We start from the raw sequence: 21,244 nt of genomic DNA, 5'->3' as shown, positions 1-21,244 counted from the left end.
AAGTGCTAGAGGAGACAGACAACTAATTTCCCACAGTCAAGAAGGAACCGGCCCTCACCATGAGCAAGTGAATCAGGAAACCTAGTCCTCAGGAAGACAGAGAGAAAGAAAGACTACAGAGAGGCAGTGGCAGAGCAACCCAGCTCCTGGCTTTCCAGTTTCTGGTTCTTGGTCCTATGAGCGAAGCTACACTCTCTATTTTGGGGCTCTATAAGATTCCTTATCCTTGGAGCAGCTTTTCATGCCTGTTGGCCATCTGGCATCTTGAATCTCCCTTTGTTGTTTGGGAAAGCTCCCCCACCTTGTGAATCTCGATGCGAGCACTGTCAGTGCTGCAAATGCCAAATGCTCGGTTTTCCAGCCTTCCTTGCAGCTAGAATGTAGCAGATGGGTAATGTAGGCTCTGCCAAGGAGATAGCCCTGCTCCTGAATTATGGGGTACGGGGACCACAGGCACATTCATTCTGAGAGATGGCCCACCATCTTGCTGGCTCAGTCCTGGAGGCGTCAGAGCGTCAGGCGGCAGCAGCCAGTGTCCTGTGGTGTGACTCTGTGGTCCTCGCACACCCTTCTACACACGTGTCTACCGAGACCCCACACGGCACCTCCAGTCTTCCTGACTGGATTCAGTATCTTTTCATAGTTCCTTTTCAGTCTCAGTCAACCAGACTTAGTTTATGCTACTTGCCCCTGGGTGGCTTAAACAACAGAAATTTATTCTCTCACAATTCTGAAAGCAAGAAGTCCAAGATCAAGGTGCTGTGAACTTCAGTTTCTGGTGAGCCTCTCTTCCTGGCTTCCAGCCAGTTCCTACCTGCTGTGTCTTTACCGCCTTCCCTCTGTGGAATCTCTTCCTCTTCTTAGAAGGACACCAGTCCTATCAGATTACAGTTCTGCCCTTAGGGGAGCTCATTCAACCTTACTTGCCTCCTTAGAGCCCGATCTCCGAAAGAGTCACATTGGGGGTCACGTCTCCAATATATGAATGGGGAGGGGCACAAATCAGTCAATAACAGGTATTTCCCCTATAGTAGAAGAGGTTAAAACCGTTGCGCAAGGTCTAAATAAAACCTTTGTGCTCTCCAGTCTCAATAAGGAGAGAAAGTATGAAATCCTAGAAATGCAAGCTTGCAAAGCACTAGACGAAACTACATGGACATAGTCAGACATAAACAAAAATGGGGGGAACATGTGTGACTGTCCCAAAGGTCAGCCCCAAAGCCAGGGGCTGGAGGAGCCAGATCCACCCACTGGAGCTTGGCCAAGCTCCGGCTGTGTCCATGACTGCCATACTCTCCCGGACTCTCATCATTCTGAGTCCTCTGTGTAGGTCTTGACTCTTCAGCTGCTTCTGGACTGCGGACAAGAACACCCTCGTTGAACAAACGTTAGTCAAGCTCTGAACCCTCTTCTCCAGCAGGCCTCCCTTGGCCGGCTGAGCCCAGCTTTATTGTGCTGAGCCTTGGCCCCCAGGGCAGGGATGGGGGGTTTCTCTGTACCTAGTAACCATCATCTTCATTGTCATTCCAGCCAAAACACCGCTTCATTTCTTCAGCGACATTACAAATGTTCTTCTTAAGACATGTACGTCGCTGGTGGGAGGTAAGTATCCTCAGCACCCATTTTGTGAAATCTCTTTTAATCATCCGGGCACGGAGATTGTGCTACTTTTTTAAAAGATTTTATTTATTCATTTGACAGAGAGAGAGAGACCACAAGTAGGCAGAGCAGCAAGCACAGAAAGGGGGGGGAAGTAGGCTCCCCGCTGAGAGCCCGATGCGGGGCTGAATCCCAGGACCCTGAGATCACGACTGGAGCTGAAGGCAGAAGCCCAACCCACTGAGCCCCCCAGGTGCTCCGACCCTGTGTTATTATCTCTGTCTTACAGGTGGGGCAAAGTGTTTTCCTGGGGCACCATTTCCCACATCGTGATCCACAGAATGGTAATAAGAATGCTAAGAGAGAAGGATCATGTAATTAAAAATACTTCTGTGGCCGGATATGCTCGAGAAAGAAGGCAAGGGAGGACCATGTTCATAAGCATAGACTCAGGAATCACACAGACCTGGGTTTGAGGCCAGGCTCTGCCAACACTTAGCCATGCAGTTTGAGCAAGGAATAGCCTTACTTGCTTCATCCATAAAATGGAGTGATGACACCTGTTTCAGAAGTTTGTTGTGAGCATTAATGTTATGAAGGAATAAAGCTCTCAGCGCAGAAAGTCCTCAGTAAATTCGAGCTCTTACTGACATTGTAGCAGGTTAAGTATTGACATCGGAAACCATCTCTTCATTCTTTTTAGGGAGAGATCCATTTCACATAGAAATACACCCAGAGGGGCACTTGGGTGGCTCAGTCGTTAAGCATCTGCTCAGGTCATGATCCCCGGGTCTTGGGATCAAGTCCCTCATCAGACTCCCTGCTTGGTGGGAAGCCTGCTTTTCCCTCTCCCACTCCCCCTGCTTGTGTTCCCTCTCTCGCTGTGTCTCTTTCTGTCAAATAAATAAATAAAATCTTGAAAAAAATGAAAACAAATACACCCTGATATACCATTTGGAGAGTGCACAGAGACAAGACTCTGAAGTTATAGGACAGGAAGAGCCAGGACCCAAACCTGGAAAATCAAGTCACAAAAACCAGAGTCTCAGAGCAGGTGGGTCCCCAGTAAGCGGCTGGCTGATTTCTCACCCAGGCTGGTTGTGGCCACAGAAACAAGGCCTTCCCTAGAGTCTTTGCCTCTCTCTTCAGGCCACGACTGCACCTTCTTACACATGCACACCTGCACACACTCGCACACACACAACTTTTCAGGGAGAAAGCCACAGCACTGAGTAGAAGTCCTACTACTAAAGTTTTCTCTTTTCTTCTTCTTCATTCCCTAAACCTTTTCTAAAGGAATACATTTCTATGAAGTTTAAATTATTTCCAATAGGACGCATTACCTTTGTAACTAGATTTTATTTTTTTTAAAGATATTATTTATTTATTTGACAGACAGAGATCACAAGTAGGCAGAGAGGCAGGTAGAGAGAGAGAGAGGGGGAAGCAGGCTCCCTGCTGAGCAGAGAGCCCGATGCGGGGCTCGATCCCAGAACCCTGGGATCATGACCTGAGCTGAAAACAGAGGCTTTAACCCACTGAGCCACCCAGGCGCCCCGATTTTCTTATTTTTAAGAGAAAAAAAAAAGACTTAAAAAAAAATGTTCAAGACAGCCCAGTCATGATAAACCCCAGGAAGCCTCCCCTAAGTTAGGCGCCCCTCAAATGAGATCCCAGAATGCCCCTTGTCTGCCCGTGTTATGGATTGAACTTATCAGGGCAGTTGGGTCTTGTGCCTTATCCAGGCACCAAGCTCCGGGTGTCCAGGGGCCCCAAATTCCTCCCTCTCGTATTCCCAGCACCTCAGTGCTTGGCAGGCAGGCGGTGGGGTCCTGCCATGGAGGGGCCTGTGACAAAATTGGGCATCTCCCTAGGAGAAGAGTCTGGTGACGGAGGGGAGGGGTCCGAAATGCTACCCCCCACCTTCCTGCAGGACAAGTGCTCAGACAGTACACCTTCCAAGGCCGAGAGCGATGTTCTTATTACATCCCGGAAATCCCCTGGTCGGGGGCTTTTGGGGTGACATCCAGTATGTAAATACGCGGGGTGGGGTCCTGGTGAGCAGCAGTAGCGGTGCCCGATGGGAAAGTTCCACCAGTAGCAGAAGGTGCTTTCATTAGTCATTTCAACGGCACACAGCTGTAAGGAATCTGGCGGAGTTCGATTTGGCTGGGGGGAGTACATTTTCCACTCGTGGGCGTCTTGAAAACTTTCACACCCAAAAAAAAGTAAAAAAAAAAAAAAAAAATGGTCATAGTCCAAAACGGAAAGCCAGAAAAAGACAGCAGAGATGCTAGCGCAGTAAATGTAATGGAGAGAGGCCCAGACTTGGCCTCACTCCGGCCCTGCCACTTCCAGGTGTGTGATGGCCTCGGGCATGTCAGCCCAGGCCCTCGGGACCCTCCCAGGCAAATGGAGACAGAACGCCTCCTGGAGGCAGAAAAGACTCACTGAGCCGGTGGGTATGAATACGGGCTGCCAGCCAGGCCTTGTGCAAAGGTTAGGCATTATTTGGGGGAAGAGAGGCAGAAGACAGAGGGTGCTTAGGAAAGATAGGAGGGTGAAATCTGGGAAAAGGAACTGATGGAACCAGCCCCCACACCTGCATGCAGAACCTGCAAAAGACCCATGAAGAGAGGAAGAGAGATCAAAAAGAAATAGCTCTTCTAACCATGGTTGGGTCGGGGTCAGTAGACTTGTTTGTGTCCTGGCTATAATAGACTTGAGAATTTTTTCAGATTAAAAAAAAAAATAGATTTATTGGGGCACCTGGTTGCTCATTCGGTTAAGCATCTACCTTCAGCTCAGATCGCGATCCCAAGCGTCCTGGGATCGAGTGCTGTATAGGGCTCCCGACTCAGCGAGAAGAGTCTGCTTTCCCTGTCCCTTTGACCCTCCTTGGCGTGTTCTCTCTCTCTCTCTCAAATAAATAAATAAAATCTTTTTTAAAAAAAAATAGATTTACCATGAATCCTAGAGCAGACTCTCCTGATAAATTTACCCTGGGCTCCTGCCTTCCCTGATTTTAAACTTGGTTTGTTCATGAGTGAGATGAGAAGCCAGAATCTAAACGTAATTCACTTTGTCTGCTCTTTGGCAGAATCACTGTTTCCTTTCCTGCTGATTTTTTTCCTCACATTTATGCACTTTTTTCCTTTCACATTTATGCATTTGAAACATGTATGTTGAATGAGCTACACACAACAGGATGCAAGTGAAACCCATGATTTTTTCTTTTTTCTTTGTCCCTACAATGCCACCATCTGGATTTGCACTTTGCCTGCCCTTTGGGTGAATGCTGAGCAACGCCACGGATTTTTTAGCCACTTTTAGCCATGAAATAAAGAGGCCCTTTGTCGTGGCCTTTAAAAGACCAGTCCAATGTAATAATCAGCACTCTGCTCCATACAAAGCTTCCTTTTCTGGCTTTTCACTTCAGGCTTGGAAACCCACAGTACGAAGGGGATGGGTATGGACTTCAGCATTTTCACTACTGAGTCCCTTGGCAAGCTGCTACTTCTCAACCTCAAGCCTTGGGAAAAGGAGGAGTGGGGGAAGGAGTACAGTTGTTCGTGTCTCTTGCTGTCATAACACATCCTTAGTGCCCTCACAATCTGGCAAAGTTCAAATGCTGACATTCTTCTAGGGCTGTTCTTGGGAACATTGCAGTAAGAAGCCATGGCCACCAGGTGGCACTAAATGTCTTTTTCCTTGCCGGAAGAGCCTGCCTGCCCTTTTAACCACCACATAATTTCCATAAGATAAAGCTAAATATACTTTCCCTCTGTTTGAAAGCAAAACAAAGAAAATAAATATCTAAAACCACAAACAGATCAACTTAACTAACAGAAACTAAATATAATTTTTAAAAATGATACTGACAATGAGTCTTTGCTTGACCAAACTTTAGTCAGGCTCTTAAACCTTCCTCTAGCCCATCTGTAAATTTCCTTGTAAAACCCAGTTTTAGCAAAAACCCTGCTGAGTCCATTCAAATGGAGCTTCCCCAAAAGGACTAGGTTTGGAGAACCTCCGGGTCGTGAACACACAGAGGTGCTGGGAGAGAGCATGCCTGGAGAGGGCATTGGAAGCTCGTGCCTTTTCCCCCTGCCTTGTCCTATCTCTCTTTCACTTGGATGTTTGCCTGTGTTCTTTCTCATTTCCGTTTATGAATGGTAGGATAACCAACTGGTGTCCAAAGAATTCCTTGAAGGTGTGAAGATTACCCCAATATACATGTTGGAACTGAGGCCAGGAACTCAAAGAATAGTTAAATTTGAATCCAATAAACAATGAATAATGTTTTAGTATAACTATGTCCCATGCAATACTAAAGACATACTTATTGCATGGGACACAAATATTTCATGGGACATATTCATACTAAAAAAATTATTGGATATCTGAAATTCAAATTTAAGTAGGCATCCTGTATTTTCATTTGGTAAAATTGGCAACCCAATCCTATTTTTATGGATAAGAAAACTGAACCTTTTAGGAAGATAAGAAACTTGACCGAAGCTAACACCTGGTAAGCAGGGTCACAGAGGAACCCCAGACTCACTGAACCCCATCTCTTCCATTTTATATTGCCCCTTATTTGTCCAGGGAGTTATCTTCATCTGCCAGCTGCTTCCATCTCCTGGTAAAATAACCCATCACCATTCCCAGCTAACCAGAAGAAAAGCTTTCCTTCCCTGCAAAGAAGGATTCACTGAAAGGTGAACACTCATGACTAATGTTCCCAGATCTATCTTCCTTGCTAACATCCTCTTTTGGAAAAAAAAAAACAAAACAGTGAAAACCTCCCTCATGTTTTTCATGCTCTTACTCACATTTCCATAACTCTTTCAAGGCTACCTCTGTAAACTGAAATTTAAATACACAATCCATCCCCCATCTTGTCTTTCTGGCTTACATTACCTGAAACATAATATAGTCATTTAAATGCAAACACAAAGAGGAAACAAGCTGTAGTGTCATTCACGGGGAGGCATCCTAAGCTTAGCTTTTTGTGACTCTTGCTCCGACTCATATCTTCCAACATTGGAGTGATAGTACATCCAACCAGCTTGTCTCACTACAGCATTTACTGCACTGTGATCGGACTATATAGCAGGATGGTTATCTCCACAAGGTCAAGGTTAATCTCTGGCACAAAAATTAGGTAACAAAGAATGTGTAAAGTAGTTTATCCATGTAAAGTGCTTGAAACGGTGCCAGGCAAATAGCAAGTGGTCAGTAGATGTGAGCTAACGTTGTCATTCATTTTCAAATGGGGCGGGGGGGTGTATGCAATAGTGATGGTCAGAACAGGAAGTGGTCTTGTAATGAATATACCATAAACAATGCAGAAAGAGAAGAAATGATGGTGCCCAAAGGGAAAAAAGTTAGGACTGGGCGAGAGTGGAGGAAGTCCACTCACTGGTTTAGTAGCTATATGCTAAGTGAGCGCTATGTGCCAGCTTGCAGGGCTGGGGAGTCCTGTGAGAGAGGCAGGTCCTTGTAGCACAGTGTGATAATTGTGCAATGAGAGAGTGATGCCCAGAGACAAGGGGAACCTGAGACACTCAAGGTGGCCAAAAGGGGCCAAGGTGACGTCCTAGTGTGATGCCTCTGCTGCCCCTTCCTGGGGCCATGAGAGCTGGCCAGGCTCAGCTTGGAAAGACTATGCATTCCAGGTAGAAAAGGCAACACTAAATCAAAGCACAGACTTAAAACAGTGAAACGTACACAGGGGAGGTAGAAACAATTCAGTTCTCCTCCTCCTTGGGAAACCAGTGAATTACTGAGCAATCTATAGTGACTAGGACAGCAGACACTCAACTGTGCTCCCCTACAGAAGGGAGCCCAAATGGAAGCCATGTGCTAACCACTGAAAATGTTACATGTTGCAACCTGGTTAACTATGCTAATATCTCGCGTAACCAAAAGAGTTCTAACCAATCTCTGAGCCTTCCACGTTAATTCTCATAACCTTCCAAGCATAGATTTTATTATCCCCGTCTTACATAAGAGGAACTTGATCCCTAATGAGATTAAATGGTTTTTCTCAAGATTACCAGTAACAGGAAGAGTAGGAATTGAACTTTTCAATATCACACATAATTTTATTTCCCCCTCTTTTCCACGTCTTTAAGGAAAACACAGCCTTCAAGACCCTGCTTAGATCCCACCTGCCCTGCAAAGCTTTCCCCAACCTCCCAGGACACAGTACAGCCTCTCACAGACCAAGTACTCAGTAACAGTTTGATGATTGGCAATGATAATTAATGATTCGATTGTCTGGCAATTACAGATTTGTGTGGGTAAAAAGCGATGACAGTGGCCTGGACTCAGTAGAAAAGTCCTGTAGGAAGAGCTGGCTTTAAGCCAGGTCTTGAACACGTGGTAGCTATGAACTGGCAAAAGCATATGGTATACAAAGGAGAGAAGAAACAATTTGTACAAAGGCACAGAATGGAAGTAAAACAAAACTACCTTAGCTATAAATCTCCACACGTCCTTGTTGTAGTCAGCCTTTCTCTTACTGAAATAGTTTTTCTAAATAAAATCTTTTCTTTCCACTCTATGTCCAGCTCTGGTTTTTCCTCCAGCAGTGAGCAGTTCAGTCATGTTGAAGGGGATGGTGAACAGTAAATACACACAAAGCATTTTGTGTGTCCGTGGAAGCTCTGTGAACCAGCAACAAGCAGGCCAAGTCTGGGGACTATAACCAAATCATGACTGCTTCTACTTTCTATATGCTGTTGTTCTCTTCTCTGTTAGGATCACTCTTTAGATCTATTGATGAATTTTCCACCCCTTTGGATTCTCTGTTACAGGAGTATGAAAGGCAGAATAACAGCCCCCCCAAAGATGTCCATTCCTAATCCTCAGAACTATGACTATACTAACTTACATGACAAAGAGGACTTTGGATTTTTAAATGGAGGGCTTGTTCTCGGTTATTCCAGTGGGTCATTATCCCAAGGATTCTTATAAAGAGAACATAAGAAAGTCAGAGACAGAGTGAGGCTGCTGGCTTTGAAGATGGAGGAAGGAGCCTGAGCCAAGACATGATGGCAGTTTCTTTAAAAGCTGGAAGATGCAAGGGAACAGATTCTGTCCTAGAGCCTCTAGAAGGAATCCAGCTCTGCTGACACCTTGATTTTAGCCAAATGAAACCCAATTCGGACTTTTGGCCTTCAGAACTATAAGACAGTAAATGTGCATTGTTTTAAACTACTATGTTTGTCATAATTTGTCATCAAGGCAATAGGAAATTCATACAACGGGGTAGTGAGTGGCCAAGGCCATTTACCTCCATAAAGGTCCAATCAAACCTGGGAGATTGGCCTGCCGTACTCCTAGTCCCTAAACCTAACCCTAGGTTGGTTTCTGAGGGGTCTGTCTTCAAGAGCTTAGACCTAAAGAGCCAAGGATTGGGGGCACTTGAGGAATATCAGTGATCTCAGCCAGCCCCCCAGAAGGATACTGCTCCATTTGGAACTCTCAAAAGCTTTCTGAGTAACAGAAGTCTGCATGCCCACCTCTGGCCACCCCAACATACAGCGGGCCCCTGTACCCAAACCCAGAGCTTGACACTCACCCTGAGCCAGGCCCTCCACTCAGCCTCCGGGAAAGATGGAATGAGCACTGGCAGTCTGGACCTGTCATGCCACTAGGTCGTAACCTTAACTGTAGGTTCGATTCAGAGGGTTCTGTCCCCAGAGGCCTGGCACACAGCCCTTCAGATTGGGGACACCGGAGCCATAGTGGAGGAATCAGACTGCCCCCCAGAAAGAAACACTGCCATCTGGAACTATGGATAGGATGAACAGAACTCTGTATGCCCAGCTGATCCCACACCCACATTGAGTCAACCCCCGGACACCAGCCAGAGTCAGACACTCACTCTGACCCATCACGTCAACTCAGCTTCTGGAAAACTCTCCAATGTGCCTTTAGATTGTTCCTGCGATGCCTCTGGGCCCTAAACCTAACCCCTCACTGGGTTCCGTGAGGTCCATTCCCAGGGGCCATTCTCCAAAGGGCAAGAATTGGGGATACCTGAATAATACCAGAGGACTCAGGCTGCTTCTTAGAAGGAAACCGCCTTTTGGAACACCAGAAAGGATTCAGTGCTGGAGAAATCTGCATGCCCACCTGAGGCCGTCCCCATGTTCCGCGGCCCACTGGACACAAACCCAGAGAATGATACTCAACCTTACATTCTTTGTCAACTCAGCCCTCAGTAAGGATCAAAACAGAGTGGAGGTCATGCCTGATATTCCCCTAGACCCTAACCCTACGTCTGGTTTTCAGGGTTCTGTCCCAGAAGCCTGGCACCCACACCCTATAGGTTGGAGACACCGGAGCAATACCAGAGGACTCGCCTGCCACCCAGAAGGAACCGGTGTCCACTGGAACTCTGGAAAGGATTCAGAGTAGGAGAAATCTGCATGTATACCTGTGGAACCCTGGACACAAATCTGGACCCTGATACTCACCTTGACCCACGCTCTCAAACCCACCTCCACCATGAACCTCCCCGATGCACCTTTAGTTTGGTCCCGCCATGCCCTGCGCCCTAACACTCAGAGTCGGTTGGGTTCTGAAAGTCTGTCCCCGAGGGCCTGCCTGTAAAGCCCCAGGGATTTCGGACACCTGAGCAACACCAGGGGACTCAGCCCGCAACACAGAAGAAAACTGTGCCGTTTGGAACACCAGAAAGCTTTCAGAGCTGGAGAAATCTGAAGGCAAAGCTGGTCCCATCCCAGAAAACCCCCACTTTCATCGATCCCCTGAACTCAAACTCTGAGCCTAACCTCCACCTTATCCCTAAACTAACCCTAATCCTAAACCCTAAACCGTAATCTTAACTCCTATCCTCTAATGCCTAACCCTCCCCCTAACCAGAAGCAGCAGCCTGGAGAACGGAGAAAGACGGTCCAGCCCGCCGCGCGGGGGGACAGCTGAAGCGGGCCCGAGCGCTCTTCTGTAAGGTGGAACCTGTGACTGTCTCCGCAGCCCACGTTATGTTGTGTCCACGGGACGTTGTCCCTGTTCGGGGTCAAACGCACTGGGGCACCGTGTGGGGAGCGGCACACGTGGTAAAGACCCGACGGCCGCGGAGTCCGAGGGCGGAGACGGAGCGGATTTGCGCTGCGGCGACAAGGTGACGGCACTTTGGAGTCACCGCAGAGCTAAGGACTGTTCCAAACAGCCGCGTTCCAGCCCGTCACAGCCGCAGGAGGACAGGAGACTTCGGGATGGAGGCCAAGCCCTCCCAGCTCCCGCTCGCCCAGCACCGAGCGGCCGCTCGCCCTTGCACGAGGCCACACGCCTGCAAGAGACGCGCGGGAGGGTTGAACCCGGCCGGGTCTCGGCTGCGGGAAGCGGCGGGAGTTGGTTCCCGTTTCCCGCGCGCCCCTGCAGCCGGGCTCGGACTGCGCCGGCGCGGGCGGGAGCCTCAGCACAGCGGCCGGAGCGCCGCCCGGGGGGTGGGGGGGCGAGGGGGGCGGCGCCCCTCAGCGTCCGTCCCGGGAGCGACCGTCCGTCCCCGACCCGCGTCAGACGCCGCCGCGGGAAAGCCGCCTGCGTCCCGGCCCCGCAGGGGAAGCCGGAGGTTCCCGTCCCACAGGAAGTCGCCGTCCCCGCCGCCGGCGAGGGTCCCCCGTCACCCGGAGCCCGGCCCGTCGTCCTCCAGGGGACCCGCCTTCCCGGCCGCTGCCGGCCGCCGCCTCCTCCGCGAAGTCGCGGTCGTCTCCCGGCTCCCGGCGCGGCCGGCGGGGGGCGTGGCTCGCTCCCCGGACGCCGCCCTCCGCCTCCCAGACGCGCCCGCCGAGCCGCGGCCGGAACCGGGGCCGGAGCGTGAGGCGACGAGCGCGCAGCTCACGAAGCCCGCGGGAGCGCCTCAGCGTCCGCGACCCCCCCGCGTCTCCGCGGGCTCGGAGCGACCGTCGGAGAGAACCTCGGAGCAGCCTCGGCCGCAAGAACCAGACACGAGGAGCCCCGAACCCGGGAGGGGACGGAGCTGCCGTCCGACGCCGCGCGACGCTCACGACAGACCCGGAGGGAGACGCACCGGCGCCGGGAAACACCCGCTGTCCGCACAGCCGTCCACGCAGTCCGCCGTCGCTCCGCACGCTCCGACTCCGGCCCAGCCCTGCGGCGGGTGTGGACGCGGGGGGACCCGCGGGGCCGGGCGGGGGAGCACGAGCCCCGACGCCCACGGCCGCTCCCGGACCGCAGACCGTCTGAGGAGCCCCAGGAACCGAGTCCGGGGGGCGCGGACACAGCCGCGGGGCGGGGGGCGTCCGAGCCCAGAGAGGGGGACCCCACAGCCCCGCTCCAGCCCCGCGGGAGGCCACGGAAACCCCGGTGTCCGCACGGCGCGCGCTTCCTCCGTGGGGTCCCGAGACCGCGCGCCCCCTCGCCAGTCCCCGCCGGGGCGGCTTCTCCTCACCTTCTCCTCCCGCGGCGGGTCCTGAGAACGCAGGAGTCCTGTCGGTGTGGACGCGGCCCCACCTCCTCCACAGCGGGTCCTGTCGGTGTGGACGCGACCCCACGTCCTCCACAGCGGGTCCTGTCGGTGTGGACGCGACCCCACGTCCTCCACAGCGGGTCCTGTCGGTGTGGACGCGGCCCCACGTCCTCCACAGCGGGTCCTCTTGGTGTGGACTTGGCCCCACATCCCCCGGAAGTCTCGACAGCGGGTCCTGAGGAGACCAGGCTCCTGTTGGTGTGGAAGCGGACCCATAACCCCTCAAAGCCTCCACAGCAGGTCCCGTCAGTGTGGGAACGGTCCCATGTCCTCTAGAAGACTCGACAGCCAGTCCTGAGGAGGCCGGGCTCCTGTCCCAGCGGCACCTGCGCAGGCCAGGCTCAGGGCCGGAGGTGGGGTCCGGCGCCCTCTGCAGGTGATGGAGGGCAGTGCAGGACTAGGGGAGCTCACCCTTCAGTGGAAGCACCTGCTCCCTCCCGGGGTCCAGCTGAAGTCATTTCATTCTGGAAATTCAAGCTGAATGGAGCCCAATATCCTCCTGACCTTTAAAAAAATAGCTAAGGAACAATGAATTGGAAACAATATGGAATGACAACAGTCCCTGACCCAAAGAGTGGCGCCGAACTTGACCCTGGATGCAGACCCACACTCTGATCTCAACCTGGTCTCAAGCCTAGCCCTGACCCCAATCCAAGACCCTAACCCTAGCCCCCAGCCCGAACAGTGTTCACAAGAATCAAAATGTAGAAAATGCAAATATCCATCAGTTGTGGATGCATAAACAAAGTGTGGTGAAGGGTTTGAATTTGGGTGCAGGTTCAGGTTCCAGTCAGAGTTCTAGATCAGGTCTGGGTCTAGGATCGGGGTGAAGATTTAGGGTGAGGGACAAGGGAATGGTTAGGGTTAGGGCATTAGATTTATGATTTAGGATTGAAGACTTAGGGCTTAGGAGATAAAGTGCAAGGTCAAATTTGGGGTTTGGGTTCATGCTAGGGCTTGGGTTCATGGTTCAGGGCTTGGATCCAGGGCTCAGGTTCAAAGTCCAGGCTTCGGGTTCCATTTCAGGTTTAAGATTCAGGGTTCCAGTTTGGGCTTTAAAGTCAGGTTAGGTTTCAACATTCAAGTTAGGGGTTAAGGTTAGGTTTAGGGATGACACATTTTCTTCAGCTGTCACTGTGGACACAAAATTTCTCTTTGAAGTTTCTAAATCTGAAATGTATTTTGTCTGGGTGTCAGGAGCTGGTTTGGAATTTAGGGACCCAGTAACTCCCTACCGATAGTATTCGGATCCTACAGTTTTCCAATCACCCAGAATTTATGTTCTTCTTGGCCCAAACATACCCTTAGCAGAGAAGGGCAGGCTGGTGCCAAAGTTGGGATGATTTCCCAATGGTAGAGCTGTGAAACCAAATATTGTGGAAATGTTCATGGAAAATGAAATAGGAGACAAATAATTGATTGATTCCTGATTCTTCCACAATAACTAAGTCCAAGTTTCTAATAGAACCTGATAATGTGCCCTGGGAAGGTCTATCATACTCATTACCAGTACCAAAATAAGCCTCCCTCCCCTGGTTTAAACTAAGAATCACAGCAGGATACTTCCTATTTTGTGTCAAAAAATAAAATTTTATTATTTGGCTGTTCCAGTGTACAATTTGTGGAAGCACTGACAACATTTTCCATCTCAAATCCTCACCAACACATGAGTAAAATGCAGGCACTGTTGCAATGCACTGCTTCTTAGAATACCAAGTACAAGAAGGGCTATTAGAAGTAACAAAAATATTGAATGTGAAACTCAGAACAAGCACCCTCGATGGACACTTAATGAGGATCCCTAACCATAAGATATAACATCTCATCCTATGGAATTCTCCCATAAAAATCATCAATAGCAATGGCCTGCTGACCACTGTAACCACCTCACCACTGACCTCTAATCTTGTAATACACACTCCAGCCACTTGTAGGCAGCCATGGACTCAGCTAGAGGTGAGGGATCAAACCAGGCCCTGACTCGTGCCTCCTGAATATCAGTTGAGTTGCGCTTGAGAAAGAGCCTGAGCTATGGACCCTAAGACTCGCTGACGTGACTGCCTGCATGTATTAAGAGGCAAAACTGGGTTGTACATTTAACTATTACAAGATTACCCTGTACTTGCGCGGATTATAAATTGCACCATTGTAAGCTCGTGAATTGCTAGTTAAAGATTAGCTAAGTAGACAAAAGTTACTGGCGTCAGAAGATCCGCTACCAGCGCTTGGGAAATGGGCTTCGTAAAAGCTTGAGGGGTTTCATGTGAATGTTACATGTGTATGAGCAATCAACTGAAAATAGATACTTCCTTATAATTGTTTCTGTTAGCTATATGATGTCTCACAGCCTTGAATAAAATTGGCACTGCTTGGACATCATCCACTGTGTCCCTCTTGTCCTCATTTCTTTACAAGTCTTATTCTTTCTCCATTCTCTTACCCTCTCGACCCTGCTCATGTCGTCGCACCGGCCGCGACACCATTAGAGTCACACTTCTCAGCAGCAGAATGGGACTTGCCCACTTCCAGTAGACCAACTCTTAAAGTGAAGCCAAAAAAATCCCACCCCTTGGAAATCCCAGCCATTAGGACAAAGTCACAGAAGCACAGAAGCACACCCAGAACTCAATATAGGACAGATGTCTCATGAAGCGGATGTTGCAGATCACCCCCACTCCCACGAAGTAACTCTACAGTGGACTCCAGGTCTGTCCCCTTCCCAGGATCACATGGGACACCGCATTCTTCCAATACTCCATCCTCAGAACAAAACCATGAACCGTCCTTGTCAGTCCTATATGAAGGCTCACAGTGAGCCCTGCAAAAGCCAGACACCTTCTTGAGAGCACTCAGCCTCTCACGCCTCTCCTAGCAGTCAGAGGGCAGTGCTCTCCCTGACTTCCACACCAGCTAGAGAACACTTGGAACCAGTCTTGCCAGACTCCATGCGAAGGCATGTTCTTCATCTGAAAATTATAGATGGTGAAACACCACGGATTCCCCACACCTTCTTGAACCTAGGTAAACTGGAGGTACAGCTTGGCCAGAGCTATTATCCCCAACCTCCTAAGCACACATACCCTTCCTTTGTGCACTCCAGACCCGTTTCCATCCACTTTGCTCATTCTCAGCCATTGTCTCTGCAGAGCAGTACAGTAGTTCCGAGGTGCTGAGACTGATGTGCTAGGTGCTAAGCCAGCACCTTGGACCCACTTACTATCAGAAATTAATATTCATTTTAACAGATGTATCCCAGAAGATCTTGCCACCACAGCCATTAGAAAAGTCATTACAACAGAGGTCCTAACAACCGGTGCCAATCTCCATGGCTCCACTCCCTGGGTCCAGGGATGTGCTCATCCATGGGAATATGACCTGGTCCCAGCCAATGAAGTGGGAGGAACCTTGGGTCTCAGCCTGCAGAGCCAAGCATGGGATGGACCACCCAGGCCAGGGGCTTTTCCATCACAACGCAGAAGTGGCCTAGGCCAGGCCCGCGCCAGTGCCACAGAGGGCCCCGGAAGCCAGGTGCTCCATAACATTGCTGAGGGCTGGATTGGATTTGTCCTGAAGCTCACACATGCTAGATCCTCCACCAACTCAGGAGAACCCTAACGGTGCTCATGATCTTGTCCTGAACAAGATGACCATCTGTGTGCTATATAACCCACAAGATATACCCACCAGGCAATGTGGACATACTCACCCAAACAATACCCACATGGAATTCAGCCACAGACAAACATCTTGTGGCAAGTTCAAGGCCTACAGAGAAAGGTGAGAAAATTCCTGATGCCTTAATTCTTGGCCAATCTCACTACCATCTTATTTTCTTTTTTTAAAAAAACATTTTATTTATTTATTTGGCAGACAGAGATCACAAGTAGGCAGAGAGGCAGGCAGACAGAGAGAGAGAGGAGGAAGCAGGCTTCCTGCTGAGCAGAGAGCCCGATTCAGGGCTCGATCCTAGGACCCCGGGACCATGACCTGAGCTGAAGGCAGAGGCTTTAACCCACTGAGCCACCCAGGCACCCCCCCCCATCTTATTTTCAAATGGAGGGACTGGGGTCAGGCAGGGTAGATCCCAGTGTATTCCCACTCTGCCACTGGAAAAGAAGAGCCTTCTCCCCCATCATCCATCATGTTGCACATCTGGAGTGTGGGGAAACTACCACCCATGGGCCCGATGAGACCTTCACCTGTATTCTCTCAGTCCAGTGTGTCTGGTACATGAGTTATGGACGGTCGGTGGCTGCTCTCAAGGCACAATGCCAGAGAGGAGTCGTTGTCAGAGACGCCACATGGACTGCAGCACTTGACAGAAAATCTTTACAGAAGACTTCCCAGAAAAGTCTGTGCCAATCTCTGGTCTCAAAGATCCTAGGACCATGTCCCTTCTTTTAGTAGAACGTAGCACCTTCTGGGTAAAATCTAATTTCTTCACCCCCAGAATCAAGGACTTCCATCCTTTCAGCTAGAACGCCATCTCCATCCTCCTCTATGTACACCTGGAATGGCACGGCTATGGGTCTGCAGCCCAATGGGAATTCAGTGTGGTTTCTATTGTAGTGATGCTCAGAAATGGAGGTGTAAGAGTGAACTTGTGAGTGTGAGTGTGTGTTTCCTCTTTGTTAGCCACAGTGTGCAAGAAGAATACAATACAGTAGCATGATTTCTGTCCCCCAGGAATGGCCACGCAATGTGGTTCCATAATGATCTCAGAAGGAAGCCACCTTCATAGAACAAACTTCATCTGGGAGGACTCTCAAATCCTTTGGCCTGGCCACTATATTCCACTGAGACTGGGGGCACACAGAGGGACAGAGACTCCTCCTGCCCATCAGGGTTCTAAAGGATGCCTGCTGTTCCAGGACGAAAGATCCCCAAACCCTTCATCTACCTGTCACCCAGCCAGGCATCTGGGAGAGAGATCTATTCCAAGCAGAAAGGACAGACCTAGAGACAACAAATGCCAGCCTTGTGTGACAAGTGCCGTGATAGGGGATATTCAGGAGGACTGGGGGTGTGCAGGGTTGGCCAGACTGGGAGGCAGGGGGACCAGGAGTGCTCCAAAAGGATGTCACAGTTGTGCCCTTCTGTGGCTGCACATGTCAGTGTGAGCGGGCATTGGCCAGACGGGAAATGAAAGGGCGAGCGAGGGGCTGTGTCCCTAAACTGTCTTCTGCAAAGCAAAATCCCATAACGAGATTTCTTTCAGTACAATTTCATTTCACATGCATCTATGAGTCCCTAAAGCTGATTGTGTAGAACATGAAGTACACAATTTGCCATTTCTTTCAAACCTGAGGTGCCGGGGGCAGAGCGCACTGGATAGTTCATACTCTGCTTTCAGGGTATGATGAATTTCCCGCCTTCATCTCCAACCCAAGGACAGAGAACTAAGACAACAGAGATCTACACTATGAAATGTCTACAGAAATCTGCAAACCCAAGTTCTCCCAGGAGCTAAAGATTAAGCACCAGGGTGACAGAAAGGGGAGGCAGATAGCAAGGAACCAAAAGAATGCGTCATGAGCATGTGAGCTGGCCCACTTCTCTGCCTGTCAGAAGCAAGCCATGCCTGACCGGAGGGAGTCCCAGCTGCACCTGGTCCCGGTCTGTCTGTTTGCTGCCCTTGAGAAGAGCAGAGGATGTGCTGAGCTGGGTGTGGATTGGGGGGGGGGGGGCGGGGGCGATGGCCAGCTGGCCACAGATGCTACCTGCCAAGTACCAGTAGGACCAGCTCCTGGTCCTCAGCTAAGATGAAACAGTAATTATGTTTAGTGACCAATTTCCGGGGACAGAGAATGTGCTCAGTGCTTTGGTGACTATATCCTCTCCCATTTTATTTTTTGAAAACACTATAGGCAGGTAAGATTGGCTTATAAAAAGCTGTCCGTAGTTAATGTATGCAACTTGACCCTGATCCTAACCCTAATCTCTAGTTAAGATATACTTGATTTAGAATATCGCTCATAAATTAGAGGATGGTTTTTAGGAGCTAAGGAATTCAGCAACCAACCCTCTTCTGTCTTCACCTTCAATCTGGTAAATTGCAACTCATTGGGCCACGTGCTATCTGGAGAGTGGCCACACGGGGGCAATGGTGAGTAAACATTGCCGCAAACCCCAGTACAAAGCCAGTTCTTCCTTCATCCTGCCAAACCTTGTTCATTCAATGTTTACAGATCATTTTATAGATTATGAAAAGTGTGACTTTGTCGATTTAAGAACTAAAGAAATTCTTTCAATCTATTAAAAATAGAATATGTTTTCAAAAGTCTCGGAGTTGGCAAGCAGATGAAGGCCCAGGGGCCTGGGAAAAAGCTATTACTGTTCAATCTGTTCAGGTCTACTTAGGAAACAAGGATGACTTCTATCCCACTTCTTTTCAGGAAGAATTTCAGTCAACTAACAGCACTGAATCCACACAAAATAGTGCAGCTCAGAGGAAAACAAAAGGAGAATCAACAGCCTCCAGAAGCAGAGACATAACCACACCCAGGAACCAAGAAGACAGACCGCAGAGGCTCTGCTCAGGCCAATTTGCAGCCTGTAGATCCTCTGTAGCTAGAATGCCCCCAGTGCCCCTGGGGGTCGTGGGTCAGCCAGAGCACACACACTGATGCTGCACTATTAGAACCCGTGACAAGTCACCTGGTCCTTTCCTCCACCAGATACCTTTTACCCCCTGGCAACTCCAGCCTGCTTCTTGGAACTCCCATTCCCCTTTCTGACCCCATCGTTCACTTTTCCCTTCACTGCCATAATATGGAGTACATTTAACTACTTCCTATTCTGTCATTTAAATGTTTTTTTGTCATGTTTGCTGTGAAACTATACTTTGCATCATCTACTCTGATGTAGAATCACTTGTTGTGTTGCATGACTTAACTGGAGACTCCAAGTGCCCACACAGTGTCACGGGGCTAGTGTCCTGGGCAAGGTCCTCACTAAGCTGGCTCAGCTGTTGCAGTGAAAGCCTGATCCAGGCATTGCTGTTTTTGTGCAAGTAAGACCACACAGCCAAAACCTTGGTTTGGGTTCGGAATTGCTCAGGGCCCCTCAGCCACATCAGATGGCTTGGGGGCACACACCCATTGATCTTTCCTGGACTCCCAGACTCTCATGGGACTCTTCACAGGGCATACTGGGCAAACAAGGGTCATGTCAGTGCCACAGAAACCTCTGACCCTGGTTATAGCGAGATTCTGTGATGTCCATAGAGTCACCAAGCCATAGGCCATCTCAGAGTTTGTCTGCAAATATATGTTTGGTGGGAAACCCACAGGCTGACAGAGGGTAGAGGAAAATGGAAAAGATAAGGAAAGAGGGAGTGCTCATGTCACATCTGGTCCCAGATGACACAGTGGTGTTCAGCACAACAAGCCCCCCAAACGCCCCCCAGTGCCTTCACAGAACTCACCTTAAGGTTTAAACTGAGCTTCATACATGGGTCATGAGTGCTCTGGTTGGCTCAGGGAAGCATGACACAGGACGTAATAAAGACACAGTCTTGACAGATGTATATTCATGGAGCAAGAGATTTCTCCAAATATATTCTGAAATGGTAAAAAAATCACTGATAAAACATGGATATTTTTGATGAAAAAGAAAGTCATACTTATTCAATTAATAAATATTTATGGAGTATCTACTTAGTGCAAATGTATAGTCCTAGTCCTACCTGGGAGCTTGCAAAGAGGTGAGATATAATCAATGGATCAACGATAGGAAGGAAAGCAGGCTTAGGGTTAAGAGAGCCATCCTATTCAGAGAGGCCCATTAAGGAAGCCCACTAGGAAGTTGCTTTTCAGCCAAGACCAGAAAGACAGACCCAGCAAATCCATCTGTGAGAAGAGTGACAGAGCAACTCTATTTTTAAGTATTTTGACCATAAAACGTAAATGTCAAGAAATAGTGTCTTGGGTGTTACTTTGGAATATTTGGTTCTTCTCCGTAACTATTTGGGTTACATGCTAACCTTTGATCAATGTAAAACACTCTAAGAAAAGGTCTTATTTAAGCATGGACATCTTGTATTAAAAGACAAATAAATTAACCCTAGCAAACCACTACACCTAAGCACTAACCCTAACCTGTGACCCTAAACCCTGACCCTAAGCCTCACCTCAACTCTGACCCTAGGTTGGGCTCGGAGGGGTCTGTCCCTAGAGACTTGGTGCCAAAATCCCAAGGACTGGGGACTGCCAAGCATTCCAGAGGACTCCGCCTGCCACCCAGAAGGGAAACATGCCATTTGGAAATCCAGAAAGGCTTCAGAGCAGAAGAAATCTGCATGCCCACCTAAGGCCACCCCCACATTCAGTCCCCAGTACTTGGGGCTCAACTCAGCTTTCTGGGAATCTTGCCACACAGCTGACAGATTGAACCTGCCATGATCCTAGGCCTTAACCCTAACCCTAATCCTAGGTTGGCTTTTTAAAAGGACAATTCCCAGAGGCCTGGCTCCAAATCCCTAGGGAATGTGACATCTGAGTGGAGCAGAAGACTCATCCTACAACAAAGTCAGAAATCATGCCTTTTGGAACTGTAGAAAGGATTTAGAACAGGAGAAATCTGAATGACATCTTGAACCAATCCCTGCTTATGTATACTTTCATACCAGACTGAGCCCGATATTCTCCTTAACTCTAGCCCTCAATTCAGATGGCTGTGAAGGTCTCCACACCCAAGCACATCACACCTTCCATGCCCTTGGTACCACCCCATCCTAGATTAAGACATAGGTGTAAACATGAACACACCTTTCTACCAAGAGAACATACAATCAACCAAGAGACACATAAAAAAGTACTCCACAACAAGAGCCATCAGGGAAATACAAATCAAAACCACAATGAGATACCACCTTACAACAGCTGGCATGGCTAAAATTATCAAGGCAGGGAACAACAAATGTTGGCAAGGACATGGTGACGGGGGAACACTCTTACACTGCTGGAGGGAGTGTACACTCGCACAGCCACTCTGCCACGTGTTATCAAGTTTCCTCAAGAATTTAAAAATAGACCTACCCTATGACCCAGCAATCACACTACTAGGTATTTACTCCAAAGATATAGATTGAGTGAAAGTTAGTGGCAACTGCCCCCC

At 49.2% G+C, this 21,244-nt stretch overlaps 1 long non-coding RNA gene across 1 annotated transcript in view; it reads right to left on the bottom strand.

Annotated features, from left to right (window-relative positions):
• Window positions 1-12,234, bottom strand: part of LOC116870815 — a 112,322-nt gene extending 100,088 nt beyond the window's left edge. Inside the window, exons 1-2 of the long non-coding RNA XR_004383296.1 lie at window positions 12,194-12,234; window positions 12,050-12,111 (exon numbers count right to left, since the gene is read on the bottom strand). This is a non-coding gene — a long non-coding RNA (uncharacterized LOC116870815). The remainder of the gene's footprint in view (window positions 1-12,049; window positions 12,112-12,193) is intronic.
• Between the last annotated feature and the right edge of the window lie 9,010 nt (window positions 12,235-21,244).

The sequence above is a fragment of the Lontra canadensis genome, unplaced genomic scaffold (assembly GCF_010015895.1).
Source record: "Lontra canadensis isolate GAN:19392208 unplaced genomic scaffold, GSC_riverotter_1.0 scaffold24, whole genome shotgun sequence".
NCBI classification, from domain to species: Eukaryota; Metazoa; Chordata; class Mammalia; order Carnivora; family Mustelidae; genus Lontra; species Lontra canadensis.
This window is presented reverse-complemented; position numbering and strand designations above follow the sequence as displayed.